Source organism: Drosophila nasuta, chromosome 2R, assembly GCF_023558535.2.
Source record: "Drosophila nasuta strain 15112-1781.00 chromosome 2R, ASM2355853v1, whole genome shotgun sequence".
Taxonomy (NCBI): domain Eukaryota; kingdom Metazoa; phylum Arthropoda; class Insecta; order Diptera; family Drosophilidae; genus Drosophila; species Drosophila nasuta.
Genome location: NC_083456.1, coordinates 31231579 through 31256392, shown reverse-complemented (window position 1 = coordinate 31256392; position 24814 = coordinate 31231579). Strand labels below are relative to the sequence as shown.

Sequence of the window (24814 nt, the reverse complement as noted above, 5' to 3'; positions counted from 1 at the left end):
CACGAGCTGCTTTGGGGTTGCATTGATTTTTGCTCGTTGCATTTAAACTTGCTCCCCTTTTCAGACAGCCAAAGCGAGAGAGAGAGAGAGAGAGAGAGCGTGCTAGCAAAAGAGTGAGAGAGAAGCACTTGAAATTGTGCAGCGCAGACAGAAATGCCGTGCGCACCAAAGGGGGAGGAGTGGGGCACAGTCTGGTGGCGCGTGCAAGGTAAATACTCGTTGGAATGTTGCATGCAACGCCGTCTGTCGCGCTGTCGCTAGGCATCAAATTAGCGCTGCAGCCTTGTTTAGGATACAGATACAGCCACAGAGACACAGACAAGCCCATCTCCATCCATCCAACCAAAACCAACCATCCATCCATCTCTGTCTGCGGATCAACTGGGGCTGAAGACTCAGTCAGTTGACAACACGTTGCAGGCCATAAATCAAATGGAAAATGTCATCAACAACGCTTTACAGCGCGATGTTAAATTACTGTTAGTTAACAGTTGTTACTTTGCATGAAATTGAAATTAGCGCCTTGCTTAGGAAACATACAGAGACATAGAAAAGCCCATCTCCATCCATCTCAGTCAGTTGACAACACGTTGCAGGCCATAAATCAAATGTCATCAACGTCGCTTAACATCGCACTGTTAAGTTTCTGTTAGTCAACAGCTGTTGCTTTGCCCGAAATGCAATTGGGCACACGATTTGCATCTGATTGTCTTACATGGCGGCACATGCAACAATGCCGCAAGAGTGTCGTCAGCTTAAGCATTACACAATCACGACAAGCCCTAAGACGTCTTTATTTCCGCCCTTTAAGCAATAGAGTTAAATGGATGTATTCACATCACACATCGAAGCATGTGAGTGACAGCATATGAAGCTATTCAACTTATTGTTCTATGCACTTGAATAAGCTCGCAACTATTGCATGTTCATCTCTTTTTTTGTAAGCCAAACAATAGAGACAGAGACAATAACCAAGGTAACTACTATAAAAGCAACTTTTCAGCTCGAAACAAATTAGATAAATAAATATTAAAAGAATTATTAGCCATCAATTGGCTGGCGCAGCAATTCTTTTATACTCATTTTTTATACAATTGCCACTCACATATGAGCTGCTGTTTATTTATTTGTTTTGCCGTTCTATTAGGACATCAGTTACAATAATGGGGCCAAGCCCGGCCCTGGAAACCTTGAGGCCGTTGGCTCTTGGCTGTTGCTGTTGCCCGCAGCGCTTAATTAAAAAGCAAGTTATAAACAATGCAGCTAGAAGTAAAGTAGGTTAAATTGATTAAGCTTGCATTATTTCTAATTGTGCGGCCGCATTCTGAAGAGAGCTGCGAGAGAGATGTTTGCTATCTTGTTGTCGTAGATACACTTAATTAAATTAAAATACAGAAATCTCATCTCGCAAGGCAACAAAAGAACAAGTAAATATTTGGACAACAGTAGAGAATAGAAAAAATAAACCCACATTGTGTCGAAGCGATATAAATCTCAATTATTTCAACTTAAAATAAATTCGAGAAAAAAGGGCAGCCATTCATTTGCGTTCCTCATGCAATCATTCAGTCAGTCAGTCAGTCAGCTGTGCTTATCGATTTTCAAAGCCAGCCAAAGAACTAAATACACACACAGAACTATACCGAAGGGGGGAGCAAGAGAAAATCTATGCATGTGTGTGTGTGTGTGTATCTGTGTGTTTGTTTAGTGTAAGCATTTGCATACAGTTCGATTTCGAAACTAAGCCAACAATATTGCGATATCGTGTTGCCAGCCACTGACTAAAAGTAAACTAAAGTTATAGATAGTCCGACAGTCGACGAATGTATCCATGAGATACGACGCCGGCTCACTGTTAGATAGCAGCGACGCGTCGCCTTCACCTATACCCGAACACACACACACACACACTCACTCGATAGACAAATGTGTGTATCTGTATTTTTCGCTGTATCTGTATCTTGTAGTTGTATCTGTGGCTGCTTAGCTGCCAGCGTCATTTAGGGGAAATCAATTTTTAACCACGTCTGTTTGTATCTGTGTGTCTCCCTCTCTGTGTGTGTGTGTGTGTAGTTGTGTGTGAAAGGCGTAAACATGTATATTATACATTACCTTAACACACTGCTGCGAACCCATTGCCTGACAACCTGCTCTCCACATCGATTTTTTCCTTTTGTTTGCCGCATTTTCATGCATGCAACTCGCTCGCCGACAATCGCATTACAATAAATTCTTGGCTGGCAAAAAAGGCTTTGACCATTGCATGTTTCTGTTTCTCTTAGCTGTTGGCAGGCAAGTGCAGTAGGGCGCAGCGTAAATGTCAGGAACAGGGCGTGACATATAAAAATCAGGCCAGATTGCATTATAACTCGACTCGCGATCTCCCTTTGTGTTTTATGCAAATTGATTTGATTATTAGCCTCCTCAAATAGCGAGCGAGGAAGGTAAATGTATTAGTTGACTGTAATTGCCTGACGAAACGCATTTAGCTAATTTTATGCAGTTTGTCGAGTCCGCAACTTAAAGGTCAGTTTAAAAGACGCAAGAAAGATTTATACAATACCAACTCATCAGAGCATTTTACACTCACACAATAGCCAACAAACATTTGTCAGTATTAGTGAGCTTTGAAAAGCTCTGACAACATCTTACGATTAAAGCTCTGGCATTTCCTCAAACTTATTGTTCCATTTTGTAATAGATGAATGTTGATTATTTATATTTTGTTAAGCCAGCTATAAAATACAATTTATTTAATATTTCTCTTGCAGCAATTCAGAGCTTAAGTAGTTAAAAACATTTTCCATTTTTCTCTTTATGTATAATGAGAAGTATTATAATGTTGTGACTGGTATGTTTTGATTGTAGTATTATATCGATATACCAAATATACCATTAACCATATTTAGTATTTTGTAATAAATTTATTTGGTATATTTTAACTATAATTCCGCACTGTATTATATCGACATACCAAATATACCATTTCACTACATTTCCTTGGTATATTTTAAGAATCATTTCAGACTGCACAATACCGATATACCAAATATAGTATTCGGTATATTTCAGTATATTTGTTTGGTATATTTTAAGAATAATTCCGCATTCTATTATATCGGTATATCAAATATAACATTCAATATCTTCAAGTATGTTTAGTATATTTATTTGGTATATTAAAGAACAATTCCGCAGTGTATAATATCGATATACCAAAATACCATTCGGTATATGATTGTATTTTGTTCAGTATATTCCCTTAGATTCCGGACTGCACTAAATCAATATATTAAATATAGCATTCGGTATATTTCAATATATTTTTTTGGTATATTTTAAGAATAATTTCGCATTGTATTAATTTGGTATACCAAATATAACATTCAATACCTTTAAGTATTTTTAGTATTTTGATATATTTCAAAAAACAATTCCACACTGTATAAGATCAATATACCAAAAATACCATTCAAAATGGAATGTTAGTCTTTTTCACTCGTATTCTAAGAATTTTTCCGCTTTTGTTTTGCTTCTATTTAAAAATTGGTAGCGCTTATCTCACATGCGAATATTCTCCACTGTAGTTTTCTTACTTGTTTTAAGTTCAATTGATTACCAAACCATTGCAAGAAGTGTCGCTTGCTTCAAGGCAGACACCAAAGTTAATGAACTATTTAAGCGAGTTATAGCTATGGCCAGGTATCCATATCTATATATATGTAGGTATTAGTTCAGCGTGTGCATACATGCATTAAGCGTGTTTGCTTAGGTAGCTGAAACTCGAGCTGATTGCGATTGTGTCTGCTGAATAACTGAAATATGCAACCTGCAAGTTGTTCGCCTGTCAACGGCAATGGGCAACGAAAACAACAACAACAGCAACAGCAAAAGTGCAAATGAAAGATTAAAAAATAAACAAGGGGGAAACAATAGCTGAGAGACTGAGGACAACACTGGAGACAGACTGGAGGACAGACGACACTTTTTGCGCAGGTGATGCACTGCCATCATCATTGTCTGTTCCTATGTTTTATATCTCTATCCCTCTCTCTCTTTCACTTTACTTCCATCTCATTCTTGGCAGGTGTTTCGTTACCATATTTTATGGCCAAATTTGTGGCTATGCTGGATGGCACTTCAGAGTCTTTCGCTTCATTCATATGCCAAAGCTGTAGCAGCTGTATCTCTGCATTTGTATCTGTATCTGTATCTGTGTGTATCTGTATCTATGTATTTGCATGTGTATCTGTATCTACAAGTTTGACTGAGTTTTATGTGGCGGCTTTTTGCCACAGCTGTTTGCATTTCAAGAATGAAATTCTCAACTGAAAGACGAACGTCGAAACTCGTTTTGCCAGCGAAATTCGAGCATAAAGCATGGAGCGTAAACAACAAATTGCAGAGCATAAAGTATGCGCAGCTGAAAGCTGACAAACTGAATATAAAGCCGAATGTCTAGAACAGATTTCAGATACCAAGATACAGTCTGAAGCTGAGTTAGTTTGTCAGTCAGTCAGTCAGCTGTTGTTCGCACGCCCCTTTGGCAGCTGCCACGCCCCTTTGCCCTTAGCTGGCAGCTTGTTAGCAGCGTCTCACTAATTATGCAAATCTGCCGCATGTCAATTTCTAAACAACTTTTCTTCCACAATATTTGTTTTATAGTAAGTTCAACTTTATTTCTGTTTTTTTTTTTGTTTTCGTTACATAAGCCGCAACTTTGCCTTCAACTTTTTTTTCTCAGTGTTTCTTCTTGTTGTTTTTTTTTCTTTTCATATTTTGCATAACATTTGTTTATCTTAAACAAGCAACAAGCAATAACAACAACAACAGCAATGACAATGACTAGCGACTGTGTTTTTTAGCCGGGTTTGCTGCTTATTCAGAAGTTGTTTGGTTTCGAGTTTGGTTTTCGTTTTTGGTTCCGTTTGCATTACATTGTTTTCTTTTGGGCCATGCAGCAGCACGTTTTGAACTATTTTCTCCCGTTTTTTGGGCAAACAAATTTGCAAGCAACACTCCCTCGCACTCTCTGCTCGAGGTGACAACAGCAGCAACAACATTTAAGCCCGGCTAAAACTATAACAATGGCAACAAGAGCAGCCAGCCAGCCACCCGAGCATGACTAGCTCAAGCTGAACTCAGCTGAACTCAGCTGAACAGAGCTGAGCTGAGGGCTGCTCTTGTGCACGCCTTGGCAACAGCTTCAATGGGGAATACCCTAACAGCTGGAGCAGCATTTTAGAAACACCAACAACGCATCCAACTTTCCAACTTAAAAGTTTCCACTCGCTGCTAAGAAAATACGAAATTGCGTACTTGCAAAATTAGTTTTCTTTGTTTGTTTTACTATCTCTTCCTCAGCATTTGCCATAACAAACGCAACTACTATCTTTATCATGTATCTTTAAATCAATATATGTTTCTAACATTAAGATATGTATCTTTATCGATTTCTCTATGATTAATAAATAACTTTCATTATATATTTTAATTTCTATTTCAATCAGCAGTGAATCTTGAAACCCTTTCTTAAGATTTGTCTTACTAAACTTAATTCTTATTTTGGAATGTATGTATCTTTAAATCAATATCTGTATCTAACATTAAGATATACTTGATATATTGATCTCTATTTCTAACTACATTCACTCTTAAATATTTCCTGAATAGATCTTAAACTAAACTTCATTATTATGTTGCATTGCATCTTTAAATTATTGACATCTTTTTACTTTTTTGTATTAATAAATAAATAAATTTTATTTTATATGATAATCTCTATTTCAATCTGCACTTATTCTTGAATATCTTTATCTATTTGTGTCATTATCATTTTAACATAACATTTAAGATATGTGTCTATTCTTTTTTCTTTAATAAACTACTTTTTTATATTATAATCTCTCTTTCTGTACAGTTGTCATACTAATCTGATCTTGGCGGGTATCTTTAAATCAGTACTTGTATTTATACATTTCTGGCATGTATCTTTATTGACATCTCCATCCTTTTTCATATATATATAAATTTCTTTTATTTTATATAACAATCTCTATATAAGTCTGCATTTAGTCTTGAAACTCCTCTTCAACATTTGTCATACTAAACTTCATTAATATTTTAACATGCATCTTTAAATCAGTATCTGTATCTGTACTCATCAAATACGTAACTTTAAATCATTATCAATATCTCTACATCTAAGCTAAATCGATCGACAAACTATTCTCATTTCTCTCCTACATTTATTAATCTCTATCAACTTTCATTACCAGACTACTCACATTTTAATTTGAATCTCAATTTCAGTCAGCATTTACTCTTGTATCTTCATCTCTGTCGTTGGCACTTCAAATATATATCTCTATTGATATGCCATCAATACGTTTTGTAGCATTATTTCTTAATCTGTGTGTATCGCAATTAATCTTCATTATCTTCAAACTTCCATTTCCTGCTCATTTCACACTCGTGAATTGTTTCTTTTATTTCACTTTAGACAACCAGTTTTAGGTTTCAAGAGTATCTCATCTTCTACTTTTCGTTTTGCCATTTATTTTTATTTTTGTTTTCCTTGTGCTTACCTAGATTTCTGCGCTACACTTTGTTTTGTGTCTGTCCTTGTGTTGTGTGCTGTGTTGTGCCTGACAATTTTCCCCCATTTTGGGGCATCTAAAAATAAAGCCACAAAGCGCCAATCGAATGGAGCCGAGAGCGAAAAAAGAAAAACACAGCGCACATTTACAGTGCTTATGCTTTTGGTAGTTTAGTTTCGCTTTTCATTTTCATTTTGCTGTTTTGTGGAGTACACGTATTGCCATTTTCATTGCACAGTTTTCCTCCCCCCTCTTCAATTGTGTCTCGACGACTGACTCGACGCTTATTTGGGCCAATGACTGTAACAATTTTCTTTTGCCTTAATCCGGAAGAGAGAATCGAACTTTAAATGCTCGAAACAAACGAACGCGACTGCAGTTTATCAGCCATGAAATCATGAATATGCTAATTTCATATTTTATGACCAAACGTCGCAGTTTTAATAAACAAAGGCCAAGTCGAGGTCTGGAACTGGAACCGGGATGTGGATGGAGATGGGGTTCATGTTCGGGTTGAGCGATAGAACAATATACTCGAGCGATGCGATTCGCTGCGTGATTACGAAATTAATGACGAGCTTAGGCAATGGCTTCTAATTGCAAAAAATGTGAATGACAATGTTATGCTCGGTACTTGTAGAAACTACAATTAATTTGCAAAAAAAAAGGTGATTAACTTGCAAAGGGCGTGATATAAAAAAGAGGCTTGGTTGAAGTTTCATGACTTTCATGGAATGCGTTAAAGACGCTCTTCTCTCTCTCTCTTTCAATTGCAATAATTGCTGTGCCTTTGAATCGAAGCGTTTATTTCATTAATTAACATATGCTGTCATCTAATGGACATGAGCCACGATATAATACTATGAAAATCGATGGCATTTTAATTAACGCACACACAGCACAGATAAGACACTCGAACATAAACACAACCCCATACAGAAATATCTCGTACTCTAGTCTGACATTTGCTTTTGGCCGCTGTTTAACGTCATACTTAATACAAAGTTCATAGAAGATAAAAATATATATATAAAGTTGTCGACAAGCACATTTTTTAATTTTTGGTATTTCTCATTGAATAAAACATGTAACAATTCATTATTTCACTTGGCTGCGATTTCGAATTATTTAAACAGTATTAAGAAATCGATTAGTTAACAATGTGTTAAAACAAAAAAAAGAAGGAGGTCGTTTTGCTTCGTTTGCTGAATGAATGAATGAGTGGGGCAAAACGAGTGCGTTTGGCATTTCATTAAATATATTGTATGGTATATTTATTACGTGATGACATAGCTAAGAGAATTGTAAAATACTATATATGCAAACTTGTTTAAGACGTATCTTTTATAATTGCATAACAAATTATAGACATTTCAATTGATTTAATATACTGCAAAGTAAGAAGCAACGTGAAATGAGGGAGAAGATTCATAAGTGCGATTGTAATTTAATAAAATATACATATATTATATATAAAATATATGCAAGTCATTCTTCAGACTGTTTGTAAATAAACCTAGTAAGATAAAACTATAAATATACCAAATGGAGATATCAAAATATACTAGTTTTCGGTATATTTTTGTATTTTTCAGTATCTTATTATTATTATTATTATAAAAGTATATTCTAAAAATATACCAAATTAAGATACCAAAATATTCTAGTTTTCGGTATATTTTTGTATTTTGCAGTATCTTGTTTTAGTATATTTTTAGACTATAGTTTTATCTTGCTGGATTTCTTTTTATATGGGTATCTCGACATTTTATAACATTAAAGATATACCAAAAATACAAAATATACCAAATACCAAATATACCAAGCAACTTAGACCCGATTGCAGTAGACGTAAGATACATAAGTGCACTAGTATTTAGCAAGCCATAGGAATTTTTTTAGAGAAAGTTATTTTCAAATATTTCTATACTTTTTGTTTTAAAATGTTTATTTAATCTTTTCTATATCTTAATCGGTTGACTACACAGCAAAGAAATATTAAATAGATAAATGAAGGAGCAAACTCATAATAGCCGTTAAGGGCTTTGGCACTTGAAAGCAAATCAGTTTCTTTAACGATTGTTAAGTCACAGCCCGCAGCAATGTTAATACATAATAAAGTATTATTTCAATAGGGCATTTTCAGTTGAAATATTGTTAAATAAATGGTAGCAGGTTGTTAAACTCATTATTCTCCCATCACAGTGCCCAAAATAGCAACGAAACAAACCTCACACAACAAAAAAAAAAACACATAAAAGAAACAAAGCAAACAAAGTGTAGTAAAAAACAAGCGAGAGAGAAAAACAAAATAAAATGGAAACCACTTTGCGCTCTGTTTGGACTCGTGGGTCATTTGGGAATTATTTCATGTGGGTGTCACTGGGAGTACCCTCAACACACTTCTTCTTCTTCGTTGCCACATTTTGTGGGTGTCGCCAGTTACCATCGGCAAAGGCACTTAATTATTTACCCTTGTTCCCCTGTTTAATGAGTGAACGGAAATTGAAACTTTTAGTTTTTTTCCATACTTGTTTTTAAATAAACATTTAAGCAAAGAAGATGACATAATTATAAGAGACAACAGCAATTATTGTGTGCAGCATGCTGCAAAGTTGCAAGTTGTAGAAAATTGTCATGTCAGACGCGTGACTAAAATGATTATGATATAATGGCGAAGAAGAAAGCAAAAGCAGAAACGAATGTTATAACAATAAATGTTGGACAGGTTTGATGATAAGTTTGCGGAACCCGCAGCTCAGGCGGAGTATGACAAGAATCCAGATAGTAATCGCAATTAATTTATGAATTCAAAATATATACTATACAAATGTTTATAAACTTTTGTGGTCGAAAGTGCGTGTGTACTTTATCAAAGCGCGTTTGACATTATCAACTGTGGCAGCCAGCTTGACGATCAACGATCGACGAGGCGTAAAAAGTTCTCCCCCCCCGAAATTTGACCTACTTAGGACTTTAAAGAAAGTGAGGGAGAAATGTATATTGCCTCGCCTCGCCTTGCCTTGTCTCATAGATCAATCAGAAGACCTTTTTACTTTTATCGATTGTCTTTGAGTTCACGCTTCTATTTTTGGGGACTGCACTTTTGTAGAATGCGCTCTCTCTCTATTTTTGGCTATGCTGGAAGATTTATTATAGCTTGCATGCCACAGTCAGTCAGTCATTCAGTCAATCTCACAGTCCGACAGTCAGCCATGTTTACACACTTTAATTGCTCGACGTGGAGGCAAAAGCCACGGCAACAACATGGCACGACAGGAAATGCTCTGGCGAGCACAAAATTGGTTATTTTCGTGAGTGTATGAGTGTGTTTCAGTGTGTGTGTGAGAGAGCACACGCCCACCCGCCTTGGCTGCTTGACTGCTGGTCGCTGTTGCTGTGCTGTGTAGCTGTTGGCCATGGCCATAATCAAGCCAATTTAATAATATGTTACGCTGCACACAATTTCACCTGCAAACCCCAAAAGCAAGACAACTCGACTTCGAGTTGAAGTCCAAACCGAAGTCGAAGCCGGAGTTGAGCCTGCCAGCGATGAATATTCCTGCCTGCCTCCTCAAAAGCTCCTCAAAAGGAGCAGCCACTGAACTCCAGCGGGAACAACGCAGAGCTCAGACCGTTGATCTGGCTGGCCAAAATTGCGATTTGATTAAAAATTATGCTCGTATGTATGCGCAGCGCATGCGTGCCAATAAACCCAAGAGAACGAGAGAGAGAATTCTAGAAAGAGAGGGCAAGCCGAGCTGGGGGACAATAACATTTGGCACAAAGCTAAATAAAATCAAGTAAGAAACCTACAGTGGAGTGAGCTCGACTACGAGATACCCGCTACCCATTTCGAATAAAAGTAGTAGTATTCATTTAAAAATATACAAAATTAATATATTACAAAAATACTAGAATATACCAAAGACTATAGTTACATTACATTATTATACATTGATACATTAATATGTTCAAAATATACCACATTGTCAGCCAAATCTACTCAGGCCTGTGGTATATAGATATAGTAATATATTGAAAATATACCATATAGTATAAAATATACCATATTGTCAGCCAAATCAACTCAGACCTGTGGTATATAGGTGTTTCTTCCCATACAAAACATTTTCTTAAACAACTTCTACAATTTTTATTTGAACAGAACTAAATTCTCGGGAATCATAAATACTGTAGTTATTATTGTAGGTTCCAAAATTCAAAGCTCTACCTTTAAAACAGTGCTTGTTATTCGAATTTTGTGCATTTCCATGGGCGGACGTGGGCGTGGCAAAAATTTTAAACAAACTTGAGATGCGTGTAAACATAAGAAGTGTTGTTAAAAACTATTATTTCCCTATCTCTTATAGTCTCTGAGATCTAGGAGTTCAAACAGATGGACGAACAGACAGACAGACATGTCTATATCGTCTCGACTGTTGACGCTGATCTAGAATATAAATACTTTATAGCGTTGGAGATACATTTCCTGCCGGCACAAAGTTATAATACCCTTCTAACCTATAGGTAGCGGGTATAAATACGCTCGACTTGGCGTACGTGACATTCGAGGGGGCTGGCTGGACATCAACTGGAAAGACAGCTTTCAGAATATGCGCATTAGATGATGGTGGCGAGGAAGCCTTTTGAATTCGCAACAACTTGACAGCAACACAACTCGCCATGCGCCATGAAAGGGCAACGAAATAACAAACAACTTCTTAGTGAATTCTCTTTAATAAATAATGCTGCCACATTTAGTTTACTGAAAAAGCAATTATCAATTGATTGTGAGAACAGCAAACGTAGTTTTCAGATTTGGACTTACAGTGAGAATACTTTAAAGCGGCTTAAGTAACCATTAAGCAAGAGCTTGGGAAAATTCGAGTTTTAGAGATTTAGCTTCAAAATTAATCTGAACTACTTTTTGATCATAAATCATTTAAAGAATGAACCACGCATCTTAAGTTAGTAATATATTCTATATGTAGCATCCAACTCTAATAAATTTTGTGATCGTTTAGACAATTTAAACTGGTTTCTTTTGTCAGGGAAATATCTTTTATATTGCACAGCATAATTTGTGCAAAAATTAAATTTATGCAGCAGCAATTCTTTAGTAATTTATGCATTTATTTATTTACATTTTATTGAACCAAATTTAGTTAACAATCAACAGTCAAAATCTTTTCTGCTACTGATAATTAGTTTGATAAATATATCACTTTTCAGCTGAATAGCGCTTCATTTAAATAGAAAGCAGTTAAGGGCAACTTTTTCAGCATTTGAAGTTATCTATATCTATTTTGATTGCTTCAAACTCATAAAATGCCTTTCTAAGAATATTTTAAAATATGCTTTTTCCCCATTTTTCTGTGTTATTTTTCATCATTTGCAGCGTTGTTGGCAAATTTGAAAGCTCGAGCTGATGCAGCTGAGTTTTGCAGTCGAGGCACACTTGACTGCAACATTTCAACTCTTTATTGTTGTTGTTGTCGATGATGATGATGTTGTTGTTGTTGGTGCTTTCGTTAGCGTAGCAATTTTGCACGTAATTCGTCACGTAGCAAAATGTTGTTGTTGCTGATTATGCATTGAAAATTGCAGCCGGCAATCTGCATAGCCAGAAAGACAGAGAGTAGAGGAGGACACAAGGAGGCAGCCGGCTAGCTAGTCAGCCAACCAGCTAAAAGTCGAAGCCAAAGCCGAAGCGTTCCTCACTCAAGCATGCCTCTCCAAGCCGCAGTTCCTCCGACTGAACCTGAACCCAAAAGCGATGCCAGCTGCTTTGATGGCTCTCTAGCTGTGGCTTTGGCTCCAGCTGTTGCTGTTGCTGTGTTGCTGTGTTGCTGATGCTGATTACGCCCGCGGGCGAGCGAAAGCCATAAATATGCATAAAGGAAAACAAAAACAACAACAAAATATGAAATACATTTCAGCAACAAAACAACAAACAACGAGACAGCCAGCAACAACATTCGTGCGCCAATTAATGCCAAATTGAAATAAAGCCATAAAACATGGACATGCCTCGCCGCCACTCTCCACTCACCACTCTCCAAAGTCTCCATTCTCCATTCACCACACTCTCCACACCCAAACCCAACCCATTGCGATCCCTTGGAGACCCGCATTTCATACTAAATCTTTCTCTGGTTCATTGACATTTAATACGAGTGTAACTGTGACATTTACCCAAAAATCACAGTTACCAACCAATGCTCGTACTTGTGTTCGCATTGTAATTGCAGATTGATTCCAACATGTCAATCAAAATTTCAGTTGCAGCCAGGCATACAAATACCAAAGTTCAGCTGCCAAGGGTCAGTCATGCTCTGACCCACAATCTTTTTAATAGGCCGCAGCAAAAGTGGCCGAGTCGAATGGGAAGTCAAGAGATTGCCTGACAATTTCAGTGTATTTAAGATCCCAAGATATGTGAAATTATACTGAACTACATTTAAGAGAGAAGTATTATAATCAGAATAACTTATTAGAATAGGAAAATAAAATTGTTAAATAAATGTGTTTTACAAACACACAATTTGAATGGGAGCCAAGGCGGTATTTGGTATATAAATATACCGAAATTTTGTGTGTATAATAGAATATATAAATTTCAATAGGAGCAAAGGCGATAAAGATATACCAAATAAATATATAGAAAAACATGATTATACCGAATGTTGTATTTGGTACATAAATATACCAAATGTATGTATTCGGTATACAAATATACCAAATGTTTGTATTTGGTGTATAAATATACCAAATGTTTGTGTTTGGTATATAAATATACCGAAAGTGATATTATCGTTGAGAAATACCAAATAAATATATATAAAACATAAATATACCGTATCTTGTATCTAGCGAAAGCGGTCTTGTCGTTAAAATATCAAATAAATATTCAGAAAATAGATAAATATACTAAATAATACATTTGGTAGTACATAAATATACCACAAACTGTAAAAATACTATATAGTTTACCGAGTAGACCAGCAAAGAACTTAAGAACCGCATATTAAAGATGTTGTAGACAAAAAAGCATTGCTCAAAAATTCAATTTTATATTACAGCCTCAATTTCTAATTAAAAGCAGCCTAATTTACAAATGGCAGTAAATTATTTGTGGGTATGCAATAAAGTCATTTGATTAAGTTCATTTCGCATTAAACATTAAGCCAAAAGCAATAACGCTTTTAAGAACTGTAGCAACCAATGGCTCCAAAGGAATTTTCCTAGGCCAACAGCAACAACAACTTAGCAGTCGTTGCCAGGCCAACTGTGCCGATTATGTCACTGAGCTGCACGGGTTACAACAAACCCGTCTCCAAGCACACACAGTCCATAAAACCCTGTCCGCCTCTCCTTTATCCCTCTCTCTGCTGCATATTATTATCATTACGTGTTTTGTGGCATTTGTGTTGCCCCCTCTTAGCACTCTCCCTCTCTCTCTTTCATTCCCTCTGCAAAGCTTTTTGACTGACATGGGTTGAGTTTTTGGGGCCAGGTTGGAGGAGGTCGTCGATGGGCAGCCAGAAGAAGTGTGGAGCGGTGCGGTGGGTCGCAATTTGCTAAAGCATTTCCCAGTCAAGTCAAGGAAAAAGAAGAACGCGACAAGTGACATGTGAGAAATTATTTGTAAAACTGTCAAAGTGACGTTCCTAAATCCGTAAAGTGTCCCAAAAATAGTAATCCCTCCGCCCCCTCGTTTACCCCTCAAAATGCAAATGTCAAAAGTTGGGGCAGGCTCATAAATTTAATTGTTGCGAAATGCTATGGATACTTTGAAGTGGCGCCCCCTAGCGACCTCCACATTGTTGTTTGTATTGTTTGTTTCAATTTTGCTAATGCAAGAAATGTTTTTACATTTTGAAAGCGCTTCAGTTCCGTTCTAGTTTCTTCATCCATCCCTTTTGGCTGACGAAATGCCAAGAAATTGTCGATGCGATTACGTTGAGTGAGTGAGCCAAAGGTTATCGCCAAGTGTGTTGTAAGTTGTGTTGTTGTATTTAGGGTGGGTCCGAATGTGGGGCTTAGTTAACGGCACCGTTAAAAACCCATCAGTACAAAATTTACCATGCGCACTTTCAATTTCATTTCGAGTTTCAGTCGAATTTGGAACGGATATTGACGCAAAAAACCAAAACAAACTCATGGAAGTACTAAAAACGTGTACTTGGAGTACTTGAAAATACATAAAAAACTTTTCTTTAGATTTCCGCCAACGAAATATTGCATTATAAAGCGTGTTTCCGTTCCTCAAAACATTCTTATCGTTTGGGAATTGCCAAAAAGAAATTCCGATAAGAATCGTCAACTTCCTCAGGCAATAAATATGGCAACTATTTGAGCATTACAATAATGAAATGGATTTATCCATAAGCAGCTTATGATTATCATCAATAATGCATAATTAGTGAGCTTGAATGACAGCTTGTTATTAAACCTGCGGCGAATATAAGGCTACAGGTAACATTATCTGATGGCAATGAATCACAAATAGTAAATAGTTATGAATAAAGATACTCTAGTTGTGAATAAAGATACTTTGAGTAAAGATTTTCTACTCTAACAGAATTATGAGGCAATAATATATTTTATTCTGAAATTAGAACTTTAATTAGTTAAACATTCTTTAGTTAAGTTTCGAGTAGTTCTAAGTTTAGAATCTCAACTGCATCGACACAACGATTTCCCTTTATTTTATAGAAGCCCCATAAAATTATATGGGAACTCATCAACACGAAAGCAACGATAGCTTATTCTACGAACTGCAAGTCATAAATACGCGCTATCGAATCGAATCGGAATTCTTCGACACAAAAAAACAATGAGTAAGTTATGTTTATTTTCGTAGGTTACACTCCTCGAAGCACTTATCAAATCAAAAGTCAATAGCACAAATCAAATTAACTGTCGATGACAACACACACAGTTGAAGAGATACAGATACAGATACAAATGTATCTCTGGCAACAACTACTACTACTAATCATAATCGTTGCCTGCGCCCGTATCTCGGATATTTGTTCAATGAATTTCTCAAATCGCCAAAGCGTGCAGATAATTCATATTTAATTGCGGTAGAGCGCCGCCTCTTGAAAAGCGATCCACACACATGGGGTCTCTGTAATGGAAATGCAAATGTAAAAGCTGCGAGGCTCCCCATATGGTCAGGCGACGGCATCCATGACAAGTAGCCAAGTATCCAAGTGTAGTTGGCAACGTAACCGCAAACCAAGTTGACAAGTGCAGTGCACACAGCAAGCAGAGAAAGAGACTCAAACTCAAACTGAGACTGCGACTGAGCAGCCACCTTGATGTAGACATGGATTTATGGATACGAGCTGCACAGCTTGGAGCTTCGAGCTGCTTGATGCCCATGTCAACAACACTCTGGCGACGCAGTTGTTGACGTCGTCAATAATCAGACGCTGAACTCATAGATGCAGACAACAGTCGCAGTGCAGTCTCAAGGCGACAGCGACAACAACAGCAACAACAACAACAATAAACAGAGCGACAAGTTGCATTTTCTTTTCATTACTTTTGTATACCCGGTAGGCAAAGTTGGAAAAGAGTATGACAACTTAATGGCAAGCTCCATCTCAGAGAACAGCAAATATTATGAAAATAACTTTATACTATACTTTATTTTGTTCTCAACTGACAAGTGACATATATCTGACTGTAAAGAATTGTATCTCAAAGATAGTAGCAAGCATAATAATAAGAATTCTTAGTTAGTTGAATATACATAACTGACTGTAAAGAATTGTATCTCAAAGATACAAATATTACATTATAATAACATTATACATTATAATAACAATCGTTAGATAGTTGTATTTATAACTGACTGTAAAGAATTGTATCTCAAAGATAGTATCAAACTTTATAATAACAATCGTTGGTTAGTTGTTTATATACAAACATTAAAATAGCAGTGTTCATACCACACTCCACTCCACTGATTTCTTAGTTGCTTCATATTTGGCTTTTGTAATGAATTGTATGAATGAATCTCACAGATAGTAGCAAACATTAAAATAGCAGTCTTCATACCACACTTAACTTTGTTCCCTAATAAGTATCTCACAGTCTAACATACTCCACTTTACTGTCATGATTGACTTTTGCCTATTGTATCTCACAGATTAAAAATTAAACAGATTAAACATTAAAATAGCAGTCTTCATACAGCACTTTACTTTGTTCCCAACTCACTTCTCAGCTAATAAGTATCTCACAGTCTAGCACACTCCATTTTACTGCTTTCTTAGTTGCTTCATGTTTGGCTTTTGCCTATTGTATCTCACAGATAGTCGCAAACATTAAAATAGCAGTCTTCATACCATACTTCACTTTGTTAACTTCTCAGCTAACAAGTATCTCACAGTCTAGCATTCTCCACTCCACTGCTTTCTTAGTTGCTTCATGTTTGACTTTTGCCTATTGCGTTGAGCTTTTCATTTTCGCATTGTTTGCAGTTTGCGCTGTGTGGCGGCAATTGCCATAATCAGTGCAAAAGCCAAAGACAAAGGCCAAGCGACGATTACGGCGGCGTCACTTTCAACCAAACAGCGCATGCAACTATGTATCTGTATCTGTGTGTGTGTGTGTGTGTGTGTATCTATGTGTGTGCGAGCTTGTATCTCAGTGTGAGAGTGGGAGCTTGGCACACCTGAAAGCTGGTCAGCGACATTGCCTCATCGAGAAACCAGTTTCTTTTACACCTATGACGCATATGAACTGCTCTGAAGTTGAAGTTGAATCTAAAGCTGAAGCTGGACTTCACGCTGGCCTTATAGTTTTTCTTTCCTCTCTCTCTTTGTGCTTTTCCTTTTTGCTTTTCTTTTTACTATGATTTAATCGCGCTACACACAAAAGACCAATAAAAAATTTACTGCTCTGCTGATGCTGATCTTGTGTTCGAGACGCTGCTTTAATCATTGCTACTTAAGAAGAGGCTTCAACTCGACTCGAATCATGTCGAATCGAGAGTGTTTTTAGCTTCTTTTTCTTTCACTGAACTTCATGTTTTTAATGCAGAAGTTGAAGGGCACATTTTACTATACTATAATAATATAATACCTTATTTTATTTACTTAATTTGTAATGTTTATTTCCTTTTAAGCAGAAGAGCACATTTTCTTTCACAGATCTATTCTCCCAATAATATTATAATACCTTTCTTATTCACTTAATTTGTCATATATATTTCCTATATTATACCTTCCTATACTAGATAACAGTTCAAGCAGCCTTCATAGGTATTTAGACTAAGTAAACACTCAGATAATGCATTCTTTGAATAATATTTGCATCTCTTATCGAGCTATTTGCATTTGCATTCTTCTAGACTTTGCCTACGGATTCGGATGCAAGTGTTAAGGTCTGCAATTATAAATAAAACTGGAAAAATAAACACTAGATAAATAATTGTCAGAGGAAGGAAGAAATTAACATGCCTCAACAGTTGAATAACTGGAAGAGAGTTTGCAATCTATTTGATTATTTGATTCATCATACAACGACAATTGTGATGACTGTACAGTGAACACATGAGCAATGTTTGCAATGTTTATTATCCACTGTCTGCACAATTTTTTATAATCATTTTTATGGGTGCAGTGTATTAAAATTAATGACGTTCACTTTGCGATCGGCTTGTGCAAACTGCTTTTTTCCTTTTTCGTTTTTTTATAATTTGTTAAATACATATGAGCAACTTTTACCCATACAAATTGTTGCTATTGTTGTTGATTATTAATTGGAATAATTAGGTTTCGGAGCAAACACTTTTTGTTTCATTGTTTCGCTTTACATAAAAAGCTTTTTCATGTTTTCATCGCTGATCTGCCTCAACAATTTGTTAGTTAATTGCCGTAATTTGATGGTGTGTTTGCATTAAATCGACAATGCATCATAATCGTTATCCAACGGCACGATGAAAATGCTAAAAAGCAATTCGCACATGCGTCACCACCACAGCGAAGGCCAAAGCACAAAAATACACAGGTGCACTTAATCGATAGACACAAGTGCACATCTCTAATAAGTAGAGACGAGGCGAGGTCACTTAGTCAGCGCAATTAATCGATAAACGCAAGTGCACATCTCTAGTTAGTTCAAGGTTAGTTAGTCAGTGCAATTAATCGATAGACATAAGTGCACATTTCTAAAAAGAAGTACAGTTGAGGTAGTGAAATTAATAGATAAATGCAAATGCTCATCTCTAAAAAGTACAGTCTAGACGAGGTCAGTTAATCAGTGCCATTAATCGATAAGTACATCTCCAACAAGTTGTGATGAAGTGAGTTAATCAATTAATCGATAGACGATTAATCTCTAACAAGTACACAAGAGGACACTTAGTCAGTTGAATTAATCGATTAACGTTAATGCACTTCTACAGTTAATACAAGGTTAGTTAAATATTAAACGATAGACCGCACATCTCTGGCAAGAAGTACAGTTGTGGCGAGATCACTTAGTCAGTGCAGTTTATCGATAAAAGCACGTGTACATCTTTAAAAAGTTCAGTTGAGGAGATCGATAGACGCACGTGCACATCTCTAAGAAAAAGTACAGTTTGCGGCGAGGTCACTTCTATTAATCGATAGATCTAACAAGTTGAAGCGTAATTAATCGATAGACGCAAGTGCAGATCTCTATTAAAAAGTACAGTTTCGGCGAGGTTAGCTACAACTCGCTAAACAATCGCATTTATCATCTAGCCTGCGCATTGTTTTCCATTCTGCTAATCCGTTGATCCGAAATATGCTCAACCCAGATTAAGATAATACTCCAAAAGAGAGAGAGAAAGGGAGATAATGAGAAGAAAGACATCTTTGTTTTGAGTGTACGACGGGTTCAAAGTCACGACAGCACATAGTTTTCGCCCATTCGCTTTATCAGCTTCGAAATATTATTGCTTCTCCGCTCTGTTCATATAGATTACAATTGCAGTGACAATTTGCAGCTATATCAAATAAAGTACACAAAGATATCTTTTATTTACCATGCTCAACACTGAGTAATCAATAGTTGGGATTGAAATGAATTATTTGAAAACTTTACAACTTTTTCTGCAGTTTCGATCGCTTTCTGGTTTGTCTGTCGACTGCAGCAAACAGTGCAACGCATTCCGGCAGCAAAGCGGCGCCCTTAAAGATTAACATTCCAATGGAAATGGTGTCATATCTAAATACCATCGATAGGCAAGAGTGAAAATGATGAAAGTACGAGTATGAACACATGGACACAAAGTGTAACTCTGCTAACATTTACATGCCAGCAGAAATTTAATGTTGATAAGGTATTCCATTTGGAATATTACTTTTGGCATTAATAATAAAAAGAGAAGCGAAAGAGAGAGAGAGGGAGAGATTCTATTTCTATATCATTCTTCGTACGTTCCCCACAGCAATCTACTATTTGCATGCAACTACAATAAATAATAGCAACAGACTCGCATATACAATATATCTTTATGTGTGCTCTCCAGCTCTTTACAAAATCTGGCTCCCTTTTGGGATGATGAGTTGAGTATGGGAGTGGAGCAAGAGGGGGGAAAGGGGGAGCCAACCAAAGCTGCACAAACTGCGCAACATATTGGCAAAAATGTGGGTCAACAGCAAAACCACAACAATAACGCTCAATGAACGCCACAACAATAGTTATCAAGTACAAGTGTGTGTGTGTGGTTATACATATATATGTGTGTGTGTGTGTACCTACGAGTTTGTGTCTGGCTCTGGCTGCAGTTACAAATCAAACCCCCGAAGCGCAGAGACAGAGCGACAGAGAGATAGAAGCAGAAGCAGACTAAAAACCCACCCAAAATACCAAAGGCGCGCCTTTGTTGTTCATCGTCGTCGTCAACTTTGTTTGCAATTCGAAAATTGCGCGAAAAGTAACGCGCACAACTCTCACACACACACACATAGTAAACTCACACTCACACACACACACAAATGCAATTACGCACTAACTAACGTGGAAATTATGCAAGTAAACAGATTAATTGGGTCACTAAATGGGCGCACACACTGAAGCGAGCATGAGCAGACAGGCAAAATACATGTCAAATATGTACATGCCCGTATTTAGTATTAAATATGTATATATATAGTATGTAGAAAGATATACCAGGCTAAGCTAAGGGATGGCTAAAGCTAACACTGTTAGAAACTCATCAACGAACCAAACCAAAAACACAACTTTGCTGGCTTTCCGTGGGTGGATGGCAAAACATCCGGCTTTATATTCATACATATTTTTATGCTAATTAAACTACACACGCTTTGGCATGTTTTGGTATTTAAATGAAATACTAAATCCCCAACTGCAAGCAACATAATGAATGGGCTCTAGATAAGCGAAAACAAACGAACTACATTAGTTGTTGTGCTTTAGAACTCTCGGCTTTCTAATCAAAGCACTTAACTACAAATAAATGAATGAAGTTTAAATATAAAGTGCTCGACTGTTAGATACCTTGTGAGTGTCAAAATTAAATACTGAATTTCAAATTTAAGAATATCTATCTTTTTTAAAAATGTATGATATATATGGAAATTGAGTTCTAAATTTCAAAATTTAGAATATTTGCCCTATAAAGTGAAATAGTGAATGACATGAATGGAAATTTAATTTTTACATCATTTTAGTATAATTTATATATTTTCAGGTATTTGTAAATAGTTTTTTTTTTGAATACTGAATTTCAAAATAGAATATTTATCTTTCTTAAAAATGCATGATAAGTAGAAATTTAATTCTTAATATGAAAAATTTCGAATATTTGTCCTATCTAAAAATGAATTTTATAAATCGAAATTTAATTCCAAATTTGAAAATTTCGAATATTTGATCTATATAAAAGGTTAGGTTGTATAATTCTTATATTATTTTAGTCAAATATATTCATTTTCACGTGTTTGTAAATAGTTTTTTTCTCTCAAAGTCGTAAATTTATGCTCCTTACATTCTTTTGTTGTGTTTAATGTTCTTTTTAGTTTATAAACCATCATTATACTTTTTTTTAAGAGTCGTTTATTTGTATTCCTCACATTGTTTTCCTTAGTTTATTTTGTTTAAGTAAAAAAGAATAAAGTGACCTTTGTAATATTTTCTTGTTTAAATCATGTTTATGTTGTAAAATCTTCTTTATATTATATATTATTGAAGTAAATGATTCTAATTCAAGGTATTCAAAGAAAACTGTCTAAATTTAGATTACATTTTACCTACACTTTAAGAAAAGTTGTATTAGTTAAGAAATAGTTGAATCTTCCACTAAAAGAACTGAAAAGTTTTACCTTCCACTTAAAAAAAAGCCGGTTGATCAATCTTGACAGAACACTTAATTGTTGTACTAAAATAAAAGTGCTAATGCTTCCGTAATTTGCATAAATGATGTGCAATTTATTAACCCCACAATAATTCTCATTCTGTCTGCGCAACAGCTAAAAGCTTTTTGAAGATTTCACATGGCAAAATAGTTGCTTGCTGTTGGCAGCATAAATTGGGCCAGTTAACTGTACAAAAAAAAAAAAACCAAAAAGCCGGCTAACAGCAAAGTGTACAAGGCCAATTTGAGTGATGTGTGCGAGGTGTTCCAAGTGCTGCTTTTTTTACCCCACACATTGTCGGTACAAAGTGCAAACTTCCAACCAGCCCACAATGTTGCCAAAAATGAAAACGTATTTAACATATGTATGAACAATAACTATGTAAGCAGCGAGTGTCGCTCTATTGTGGGCTAGGAATTTCCACACATTTTGGTGCTTTGTCATCTCATTGTGTGGGAAATTAATTGTTTAAAATAAGACATTGAGCGAATGCCATATAATTATTTCAAGTGAGTACACAAAAAAAAAAATAATAGCAAAGACAAACCCAAGAGTCCAAAAGCATCTTCATTGTGTGGGTTGTGGCGGAACTTACCTGCAAAAAAAATAAAAGAGAAGAGAAATGGAATGGTTAGCAAAACTTATATAGTATATATTGAATCTTTTATGGCAATAACAAGTTAAGTGCAACGACCCAAGAGCACAGACAGACAGACAGACAGACAGCGACAGACATCCTGCAACTTGAGCTCTTTAACTTTCCTGCGGGCGCTTTTCTGTTTTTCTCTTTTTATACCCGGAACCCATAGGGTAGAAGGGTATTTTAACTTTGTGCCGACAGGAAATGTATGTAACAAGTAGAAGGAGGCATCTCCGACCCTATAAAGTATATACATTATTGATCAGCGTCAACAGCCGAGACGATCTAGCCATGTCCGTCTGTGTGTCTGTATGTCTGTCTGTCTGTCCGTCCGTCCGTATGAACACCTAGATCTCAGAGACTATAAGAGATAGAGCTATATTTTTCTTCGACAGCATTTGTTATGTTTGCACGCAGATCAAGTTTGTTTCAAATTTTTTGCCACGCCCACTTCCGCCCCCGCAAATCAATAAAATCGAATAACAAGCGTAATTTTAAAGCTAGAGTTACGAATTTTAGTATATACAATAATAACTATAGTAGTTATGATTCCTGAAAATTTGGTTGCGATTAAAATTGTGGAAGTTATTAAAAAAATTGTTTTGTATGGGCAAAAACGCCTACTTACTAGGGGTCTTAGTTGATTTGGCCGACAATCTGGTATATTTTAGTATTCTATAGTATATTTTGAATGTAGTACTATTTCGATATAACAAATACACCATTTGGTATATTTTTAGTATATTTGTATTTTTGGTTTATTTTGATAAAATACCGCAATATTTTACTTTTATTCAAAATGGGTAGCGAGTATCTCACAGTCGAGTACACTCGACTGTAGCTTTCTTACTTGTTTTCTCTTTTCTTATTCTTGTTGTTGCCCGCATCGAAGATGCCAGCACAAAGGATCTTTGGAGCTGGCAGGTTTGTTGCCTTGCACAAGTGGCCACAAGACGCTTGGACTCTCTGTCTTTCTCTGTCTCTTGTAATGTAACCGGAAACGCTGGCAACAAAAGTTCAAAGTTCTTAAAGGACACGAAGCGCAGCTGTGTTCTCTTCTGTTGTGCATTTAAAGAGCAAACGCACCACGCGAATTAAGGTCAAATCATGCACAAAGACTGAGAGCAAAGACCAGCTCTAAGCATTCCTGCTCCCCACTTTCCTCCTCTCTTCACCCTCCTCTAAAGCTCAGACTGACGCGTCGGCTGGTTTTTGTTGCCAGTAGTTCGTCAAGCTCTGAGGATGAGATGTGTGCTAGATGTGTGAGGTTTGAGGGGTTCCGCATATTAATGACAACGACATGACATAAAACTTTTTGTTGCCTTTCTTTTTCGTGTTGTTGTTGTTGGCACTTCTTTTTTTTTTTTTTGTTGCAGTTTTCTGCTGCACAGGATGTGTGCAAGTTTTTCATTGCAGCTGCAACTCAGCGACGCTCATATCCTGCACACAGTCTGTATCCTGCATCAAGTTTTTTGCTGCTGCTTTTTTTATTTTGTATTTTTTATTTTTGCGCGTTCTCTTTCCTAAGGGAATACACTCGCATTTACAAGTTAGTACATGGGAATGCGGCAGCAGCAAGTGTGTATCTATGTGGCAGCTTTCAACAAACCAGAATCAAGCGTCACACTATTTTGGTTCTTAGGAATCTCAACTTAATGCGAGAGCAATCAACGATGAAGCTTAGCAAACATAACATTTGTAGTTTTGATAACATAAATAGCAATTGCAGCTGTAGTAAACGTAATTTTTAACAGCAGTTTGAACAATAACAGTAACAGTAAAAGGAAATGAAACAGCATTCCATTCAAAGTGAGATCACATTCTGTTTAGTTAACAATGAGAATTCATTTACGAAGCTAAACAGCAAGCATAACATTAGAAGTCTAAACAACATGAACTATAGTTTACAGTAACAGTAACATTTGTATTAACAGTAGCTAGAACAATAACAGTAACAGTAACAGCAATAGAATATAATTAATAACAACAACGTGGGCTGTTCAGTTTCTTATGAGAGGATTTAAAGATACAAAAGTAAGCTTTAAAGCTCATATAAGATTATTAATCTGAATAACATGAACTGTAGTTACATTAACAGTAACAGTTGCTTTAACATTAACAGTTAAAATAAAATTAACTGAAACAGCATTTCATTAATTCCAAGATCACAAACTATTTAGTTCGCAATGAGAGAGAATTCATAT

The 24814-nt window shown here is 36.1% G+C and overlaps 1 protein-coding gene across 1 annotated transcript in view; it reads right to left on the bottom strand.

Moving 5' to 3' along the window:
• The window catches only part of LOC132786612 (protein pellino), a 41607-nt gene that overhangs the window by 10543 nt on the left and 6250 nt on the right, over window positions 1-24814 (bottom strand). The gene's annotated exons all lie outside the window — the stretch shown is intronic.